The sequence below is a fragment of the Canis aureus genome, chromosome 5 (assembly GCF_053574225.1).
Source record: "Canis aureus isolate CA01 chromosome 5, VMU_Caureus_v.1.0, whole genome shotgun sequence".
NCBI classification, from domain to species: domain Eukaryota; kingdom Metazoa; phylum Chordata; class Mammalia; order Carnivora; family Canidae; genus Canis; species Canis aureus.
The window spans coordinates 82395506-82405233 of NC_135615.1; positions in this window are offsets into that span (position 1 = coordinate 82395506).

Consider the following 9728-nt stretch of genomic DNA (forward strand, 5'->3'; position numbering starts at 1 on the left):
CACCCCGAGCACCCAAACAGAGCTGCTTGCCCGAGGCACACACGTTGTGGAACTGTGGGAGTGGGGGTGCGTGGGAGGTGGGCAGGGGGCCAGGGAGCAGGCCCTGCTGAGCCTGGCCTCCATGCCAACAGGCCTCTGTCATTGTTGATCTCTAGACTTCTGGAGGGCGGGCGGGCGGGCGGGGGGGGCAGGTGGTGGCAGGAGAACAGTGCCTCCTCCCACACATCTCTGCAGAGCTTGTCGAAATAGATTCTTCGACCATCCATGCTAGGGCTCTGAGGTTTGCAAAACCTTTTTACAAGTTTTGGCTTGTTGGAGCCTCACGACTCTTCTGAGTTTTTGTGGGCACCCCTATTTTACAGAAGAGGAAAACCGAGGCTGGGCCCAGGGACAGGGCTTGCCCACGGCCACACAGCAAGTTAGAGGCAGAGGCCTGAATTGAAAGCAGGGCCGGGAATCCCAATCAGATGCTTTTCTCACAGATGAGGAGACTGAGGCTCAGACATGTGCAGTGACTTGCCCTAAGTCACACAGCAGGAAGGAGCAGAGGCCTTCAGGGAAGCTAGAGTCCTTATTTTTCAAACCCTGAGCCTTCTCCAGGATACCACGCTGCGGAGGCCCCGCATGCCAGAGGTCATGCACAGTGAGCCTTAGGAAGGTGTCATGCACAGGTGACCAGGGACGTGGACCAGGTGAGCAGAGACGGTCTGGGGCAGAGGAGGAAGGCTTCCTGGTGGTGGCGGCCCTGGAGCTGAGACAAGTAGGGATTAAAGGGACGAGCGGGAATGAACCGGTGCAGCAGCGGGAGAGGACAGCGCAGGCTGAGGGAACTGGAGGGGTGAAGCCACGCAGGTTTGCAAGCAGGAGCCACAAGCACTTTGCTATTAGTAGGGCATGACGTGGGGGGGCTGACATGGTCTCCAGGGCCTCGTAAGGCAGGTCCAGGAGTGGGGACGTTAAGTTGAGGGCAGTGGGGAGCCATTAAAGATTTTTAAGCAGGGTGAGGCGTGATTACTGTGCCTCAAACAGAAGGCACTGGCAGGGGTAGGCCCGGAACCCCTGCTTCCTGACTCAGCTTGGAGCTGGACGATGGCAAAGTTGTGAGGATACTCAGCCTGCCTTGGGATCTCAACCCCGGCCTGCTCCGCCCTGACCCCCTGCCGCGGCAGGAAGGTGGCCTCTGTGGGGAGCCCGGTCTGGGTCCAGCCCACTGAGCATCAGGGAGCCTTGCAGCGTTGGGTGGGGCTGGGGGGTGGGAAAGGGAAGGGAGCAGGGGACCAGCTCGGCAGGCCTTCCTCCGTTAGTGCTAGGCCACCTGGGCGTGGTAGACGTGGTGGCTGAGTCAGGGTTTTCCTGGGACCTGACCCTTGCTGGGCCTGCCCGGCTGGCCACCGTGGCTCTGTTACTGGACTATGGCTACTGCCATCACCACCGACAGAAGTGTAGGTCCAGCAGGGAGCAAGCCTCAATCCTACAGTGATCTGGGCCCTTGAGGGCACTCGAGGTCAGGCATGAGTCCCATTCCCAAAGCAACTCAGCCCCCCGATGGCCCCACTGGTGAGCAGAGGTGGACATAGGAAAGTGGCTGAGCTTGGGAGGCCGATGGCCTCATGTGTTCTCTGCCTCAGGGCCCGGATGGATACGACGCCCTCCAAGGACACAGGCCTCTGAGCTGCAGGCAGGGATCTGTGCTCAAAGGCCAGTGGGCAGCTGTCTGAAGCTTCCAACGGACCCAGTGATTGGCTATAGGGGAAATCTAAAAAAAACTTTAATTTTTATTTTTTTAATTTTTAATTTTTTTAGATTTTTATTTATTTATTCATGAGAGACAGAGAGAGAGGCAGAGGGAGAGGCAGGCTCCTGCAGGGAGCCCGATGTGGGACTTGATCCTGGGACCCCAGGACCACGCCCTGGGCCAAAGGCAGGCACCAAACTGCTGAGCCACCCGGGGATCCCAAAAAAACTTTTTAAAAATGTTAATTAATATAAACCCAGCTCTGCCTTCTAGAAGACCTAGGAGCATTGACACCCCCATAGCAATAAGCACATCCAGCTCCCAGATGTTGACTCCTAAGCACCACTCTCTAACAAAAGAGCCCAGGGCTCCTTAGAGAACTGGCTGATTCCAAGGCTGAGGCAGGGATAGTACAGGATGAGCCTGGAGCTGCCTGTAGGGATAGAAGGCAAGGAAATGCTCAAAAAATAAACAGATCGGGGGGGATGTCAGACCCAGCAGCCAGCCCGAAAGAGAACCCAATGGCCAAACCTGGACCAACCAAGTCAAAGAACAGGACAATAACATAGTCATAAATTTCAGCCCCAATAAAATGAATATTCATGAGTCCAAGCTGATAGAAATAGGGATTGAAGAAATAAAGAGGGGTGGCTAGACAAATTTCCCTTACGGAAGAGCTCTGCATAATCCGTGCAGCTTCTCACCTCCAGCAGGTGGAGGTTAATTCCAAATTCAAGCACTGAGTGTGAACTGGACCTAGTGACACCCTTCCAAAGAAAGGAACCCCAGAAATGGTTAAAAAAAAAGAAGATGGAGAAACAGAAATTTTACTGTGGACAAACCCTGCAAGCACGACTGTAACCAAGTTGACATCATCAGTGAAAACAAACAGAGCCAGGGCGGCAGGGATATGTTGCTTGAACTCAAGGTCAGCTATCAGCAACTTACGTGGGATTTCCCGGGTGCCAGCCACCGCTCTCCCTGTACCGAGGCGCAGGGAGGTTAAGGAACTTGCGGGAACCGCCCTGCTCATGCGCGGCAGGGGCAGGGATCAGGCCCAGGCAGTCTCGGTCCCATGCCACAGAGTCCCTAATCCAATGCTCCTCTAGGGGTGCCCGGCTGGCTCAATGGCTCTTGATCTCAGGGTCGTGAGTTCGAGCCCCATGTTGGGTATAGAGATTACTTAAAAAAAAACCTTGTTTGCCACTCTCCACTGCCTAGACAGGACATTCTCACTGCCTCTGCCATGTTGGGCCTCCCTAGATATGATCTGAAAAGCACTGGTCCTGGGGAAACTGAGGCCAGGGTCCCCAAATACCTCAGTGCCCCACGCCCCAGGCACTCAGACTGGGGCCGGGGGAGGAGAGGATGGAGATGGGTTTGCTGCTTCCCCTTTTCCTCAGTGGGCAGTGGCCGTGGGTGGAGCCACAATCAGGCCCCTTTCTCAGCTGAGGGCAGCAGTGGCCTCACAGCAGGACCCAGGCTAAGAGGGGGAGGAGTTGGGTGTGTAGGAGCCAGAAGGGGGCACCTGACCCAGCCTGGGAGGTTCAGGCAGGCTCCCTGGAGGAGGAGGAGCCATCCAAGCTGAAACACAGGTCAGTGGGAATCTACTGGATGAGGTGGAGAGAAGTGGCCCCCAAAAGAGCCTGTCCCCACGCTCCAGACTCCAGACCTCTGTGTGCAGGGCCCGAGTCTCCCCCATTTGGCCAGGACAAGGCACGCTCTGGTCCCAACGCCACCCTAGCCCCTGCTGTCAGGCCGTGAGCAGCCCTATGATGCCAGCCCCGCTCGCGTTCCCACCCCAAGCAGAACCTCATCTCTGACCTCAGTTGCCTGGGCTGGGAAGTGGGCTCTCGGCCCGCCGCCCTCCCCCGGCTCTGAGCTGCAGGGCCCTTGGCAGCCCTTTGATACACCCAACAAAGCCCTGCAGAAGGTGAAGGCAGCAATTAGGAGGGAGCTGGGTGGGGGCTGCCCTCTTTCTCAGCTGCTCCCAGTCTAGGTGGCAAGTTAAAACAGTATCACCGGCCCGGGGCTCAGATTCCCTAATTAATTAGCGAATCCTAGAGGAATGGGCAGGCTCCCCACCCTCCTCCCCACCGGTTCCGGGCCCCAGGACAGGGCCTGCCGCACAGCAGATGCTGCTACAGCAGAGGTTGAGGAAACGGGGGCCTGACGTGCTGGAGTTCTCAGCTCTGCACCCCCCCATACCTTCACCCATGTGGTGCTTCACGCCTGGATCACTTGCTCCCCAGAGCAGTGCCAGGCACCTAGTAGGCCCTCAAGAAACACTAGCTCATGGGGATCCCTGGGTGGCTCAGCAGTTTAGCGATTGCCTTCGGCCTGGGACGTGATCCTGGAGTCCCAGGATCGAGTCCCACATCAGGCTCCCTGCATGGGGCCTGCTTCTCCCTCTCCCTCTCCCTCTGCCTCTCTCTCTCTGTTTTTCATGAATAAATAAATAAAAAATCTTAAAAAAAAAAAAGAAAAGAAAAGAAACACTAGCTCAATAAATGAATGATGGTGGAGGTGGGCTGGAACCATGCAGGCGGTAAAGGAGAAGGGATAAGCGTTTCTGGACAACTACTATGTGCCAAGCCCTAAACCCATGTTGTCCCGCTGAAGGATCACAATGACCCTGCAAGGCATGGATTTGTCCCCACTTTAGAGATGGGGAACACTGAGGCTCGGCTCCGTGATGGTATCAGGCCAAGATCCCTCAGGGGCTGTATCGGGCACCTATTGATCTCGCCGGGGGACCCTGAGCATGTCCCTCGGTGTCTCTGGGTCTCAGTTGGCCCACTCATGGAAGTCCATCCCGGCAGGGGTGAGGGGCTCCTGCCCCCCCCACAGACCTGCCCTGGCCGCCTTCCCAGGTCATCCGCAGCAGCAGGCCCCACTCCAGCCCCTCGGGGTCTGGCTTCCCGATCCAAACCTTGTCAGCCTGTCTCAGTCGGCAGAACCAGACCCCAGTTTCTGGGAAGCTGCGGCCGCATCCCAGCCTTCCAGGGCCGGGGGGCCCCCTCTCCCCCCCTGGGCCTGGGCCCCATTTCAGCAGCCTCATCACATTCCCCAGTGGCCTCCACAGCCTGGATGGACGGATGCAGTTTCCACACTGGTCTGGCAGAGCCAGGCGGCTGCGTGACCAGGCCTCCTGCTGGGCGGAGGGGTCCTCCCCTCCCCTCGGGGGTCAGTCACATGCACCCCAGCATCTGGGCACGGACTGCTGCACCCCCACAGCCGCAGGGCACATGGAGCACGCCCCCTCCTCGGACTCTACACCCTCCCAGCACACTCTTGCCCAGCCTGGCGCCCCAACCTACCCTGGGTTCCCCATCGGAGCCTCTCCCCCCCACGCCCCTTCCCTATTTCTGTCGAGAAAACTGTACTCAGCCTTCCAGGCCCAGCCGGGATTCCCCATCTTCTGAGGGACCTCCGGAACCACCCCTGCTCACTGAGTTGAGGAAAATCAGCCCCAGGCCTCCCACGACCCCCTTCAGCCTATGGCACACAGGTGTGTCCGTCTGTCCCTGACACGTCCTCGGAGCAGCCTAACTTCCTTTCCTCAAGAACTCTATGAAGGGGAGCTGTTAGCACCTACTCCGTGGGTGGGGGGCACTGTGAACCCCAGTAGTCCAGGACCCGGCTGACAAAGATTGTCCTATGTAATTAGTAGTAATGTTCCTCTTCACCTCTATTTTTTTTTAAGATTTTATTTATTTATCCACGAGAGACACAGAGAGAGAGAGAAAGAGGCAGAGACATGGGCAGAGGGAGAAGCAGGCTCCCTGCAGGGAGCCCAATGCGGGACTCGATCCTGGGGCCCCAGGATCACGTCCTGGACCGAAGGCAGGGGCTAAACCGCTGAGCCACCCGGGCTGCCCTACTCTTTGCCTCTATTTGGATGATAAGTTATTTGGTCACCCTATTGTGAGACATGGAGAAGGGAGGGGCTTTCCCAAAGCCCTAGAGCTAGCAAGTGGCCGTCAGGATTCGAACCCGGCACCTTGGCCCAGAGCCTCTTCACTCGTGCGTTTGGGCGTGAATGAGCCCAGGCATTCTCCAGGGCCTGCTACGCGCCCTCCGTTGCCTGGAGCTCTTCCCCCCACCCCGGGCCGGACACCCCAGTTTCCTCTTACCTTTCTGCTCAGAGAAGCCACCCTGTTCCCTTTCCTAAAGATGCCCTGAACCCCCTACTGTATTTCTTTCCTGCACTTTCCATTCCTCTTGGCTATGGGCTCGCATGATGTGCTAAACACCTGTCACTGATGCTTACCTCCTACCCAGCGGCCAGTTCCGTGGGTGAGGACCAGTCTGTTTGGTGGCTCCTGGATCCCCCCCAGGGTACCCCCACATATTTGATGAAGGAATCCATGGATGGTGCTTGGCACCAGGGAGACAGTCGGGATTGGGAGAACCCAGGCGGTGCCCTCACAGGCTCCCAGTCTGCTGGGGAGAAAGACCCAGGGGAACGCCAAGAATACCCGAAAGATAAATCCTGTGGTTTGACAAGCATGGGAGCCCGGGCACCCAGAGAAAGAGCCGCTTGCTCAGTGTAGGGCAGGTCAGGGGAGGTTTCCGGGAGGAGGTGGTGTCTGAGCTGACTTGAAGGATGGGGTGGGAGGGTGGAGAAGGAAGGGGCTCCGAGGCTGAAGGCCTGCCAGTGTGACGGCAGCGCTGAGGGCAGGGCGGGCAGCAGGGAGCGTCGAGCCTGCAGGGGTGTGTAGGGGTCTGAGCGCAGAGGGCCTTGTTGCCCTGCTGGGGATTTTCCTCTTATCCTAAGGGTGGGCACCAGGGAGCAGCTCAGTGGTTTTTGTCTGGAGGAAGGGGGAGTGAGGGTAGGCAAGAAAAATCTCAACTTGCATGATTTTCAAAATTGTGCTGTCCCCTTGAAAAAAAATGTGTGTGTGTGTGTGTGTGTGTGTACACATATCGAAGGGTTGACCTATAAAAAGAAAAGGTGATTTATTTTGCATGCCACTGTGGGACCAGAGCCACTGCCTGACTGGCCCTCAGGTCTGCTCTTCAGACGGCCCCCAGGACTGAGCCCCGGAGCTCGCAGGTGTCCCGGCCCCATCCCCCACCTCCCCATCCCCAGCCATCTGTCTGGGAAGGTCCATTGTGGTGGCCTCTGACATCACAGCAGGGGGCAGCGTGATGTCACAGGGCCCCATTGTGGCCTTGGAAGGCGAGGTGCCCCCCACCAGAGGCCCCATTCCCACTCCCGCCCAATCCTATTAAGCATGGGCTGGGGACAAAGGAAGGCGCTTTGTGTTTTAACCCTGACTGAAGTGAGTCACAGGCTGTAGAGGGAGGGGATGGCAACAAGAGGTTGTACATTCCGGAGCCTGCCACCTCCCCCAGCTGGGCCTGCAGGTCAGGCTGCAGGCCCTGCTGTCACCACCAGCCACTGTCCCCCATGCCAGGGCCTGTGCCCCTCATGCATCTCACCCTGGGATCTGGGGCCAGAGCCTGTGATGTGAGGCTGCAGGCTGCACCCCTCTTGTGTCCACTCTACGATGAGAGCTCAGCCTGTGAGATGAGGGAGGGCCTGGGGACTCGAGGGGACCCCGGGCTGGGAGAAGGAGGCCGAGTCAGCTGGAGCCACAGAAGCCAGAAGTCCCCGGAAGGCAGCTTCAGGACATAGATGGCAGATCAAGGCCCAGAGAGGGACAGGCCTGCCACCCGGCAGATTCAATGAGCACTTATGATTTTTTTCTTTTAAAGATTTTATTTATTTCTGAGAGACCCACAGAGAGAGGCAGAGACACAGGCAGAGGGAGAAGCAGGCTTCATGTGGGGAGCCTGATGCGGGACTCGATCCCAGGACTCCCGGGGTCACAGCCTGAGCCAAAGGCAGATGCTCCACTACTGAGCCACCCAGGTGTTCCCCAGTGAGCACTTTATAAACTCCTACTGAGAGCCGTACTGGTCTCTGCTATGGGTCATCTGATCCCTGAAACTCTGGAAGGTGACAGCCAGGACCAACCCCACAGACCTGGCCACTGAACAGGCATGCAGAGCAGGAGGCCCAGCAGCCTGGGGACAGCTAGGTGGCCCATCCTTCTCCCAGGTGTCTCCGAGGGAGAAGGGGGCAGGACTCCCTGAGGTTCGAGCTCAGGGGTCAGAGGGCCTGATTTGCAGCTCTTCTTCTGCAGTGAACTTGCAGGCCCTCCCCCCACAGAGCCTCTGTTTACTCGTCTGTAAAATGGGACTAACAGGACCCTTCTCCCAGGGTTGTAGTGACGACTGGAGGAGACACAGTGAGCGCCCAGACGGGGGTGGGGGGCAGGGCCTCTCAGGGCTGGCACTACCACCCCCACCCGCCTCCTTGGGGATCAGCCCACAGCCAAGGCCCCTCCCAGGCTGGTAGCTGGACCCTTTGAAGGACGTGTCTGGCCCCAGGCTGGGAGTAGGGTGCAACCAACTGGAGATGCCTAGGCGCCGACAGGCGGCAGCTTCGGGAGGGGCTCAGTATACCCTAATACCACCCGAGTGGGCTCGCCATCCTTGGCAGGGTACTCGGGCATGCAAGGAGGCTGGGGGTGGCTCAGTTTCAGGCAACAAAGCCCCCTTTCTCCCCAGCCCGAGGAATGCCTGGCACCCTCTCACCGCCTCCGTCTATGTGGAGACCCAGACCCCAGGGTTGACTCTGTGGGGCCCAGGCTGGGCACCGGCCCTGCCCAGAGCCTGTGAGGCAGCCCTGGCCCTTTATGGGATGGGAGCTCCCCTGCCCGCCTCCACACACACGCCCCCACATCTATACCCACGTGCACCCCCCAAACGGCTCAGCCCTCAGATGGGAGCCCTGAGCTAAGTCCAGAATCCCAGGCAGTCTGGAGCGCAGATGCCCACAGCTGGCTGGGCTGGAGAAAGGGCCAGAGTGCGAGGGCCCTGCCTCACCTTGGCCGTTCCCGTGTCTTAGTGCTTCCTGATATTTTTAAAAATACCCTAACTTGACAAAGCAAAAAGTCACAGCTCCACCCACCCCTGCCCCAGTTTTTGAATCCTCCCAGCCTCTGAGCCCCTGACTCTGTTCAAACCTCGAATTTTGACCAAAGAGGGTGCAGAGGCCACAGAGCTGGGCCAGGCTGGGACTGGCGCGGTGGTGGGGAGGGGGCGCCAGGGGAGCGGGTGGGGTCTCAGCCCAAGCCTCGCCAGGGCTAGGGGGGAGGACTGGCCTGCCTGGTGAAGGTTGAACCCTTTGTACAGATGAGAACACTGAGGCTGGGGGTGGGGGAGCCGCATGTTACCCAGTGAGGAGCGGGGGGAGGAGCCGAGCTCCAGCTCTGAGGCCCCCATGGGTGGGAGGGATGGTCAGAGGTGCCGACCCCCCAGACACCCTCCCAGCCACAGCAGCCCCAGCCCAGCCCTAGGCCTCAGCTAGGGCAGGCCCAACCTGGAGGCGGGTGCTCAGGCCCAGGCTGCTGCCCTGGTCTTGACCCCCAGGGAGGATCTGCCCCTCATGCCGCAGCCCTGGCCAGACTTTGCCCAGACACCTCAGGAATGTGGGGGGAGGGGGCTCAGGAAAGATGGGGCCTGGGGTCCAGGGGCGGATAGAACAAAGAAGCCACGTGTCTGGACTCTCCTTGCACCCCCAGGGCTGGACCACAGCTGGCAGAGGGCCCCCCCGAGGGTGGCTCAGGCATGTGTCCCTGTGTGCTGTGTGACCTGGGTATGCTCCTGCCCATCTCTGGTTTCCTGGGCTGCAAGACGGAGATGGAGCGCAGGAACAGGGGTGTAAGGCGGAGAGCCTGCTGCAGCCTGAGGTTGGGACTTCTGGCAGAGGGTAGAGAGAAGTGGGGGGCCAGCCCTGTGGTGGGCTCCTCTCCTGCCTCCTCACTCAGCCTCAGGAATCGCCTTAATTACAGCGTCAGCTTCCCTGCGCTTCCTGCCATAAACCCAGGAATCTAAATTAGAAGGCAGGAGGCCGGCTCCCCCTTGCCTCCGACCCCCCAAGTCTGCCGGGAAGTTCTCCTGGAGACAGGCCGCCAGT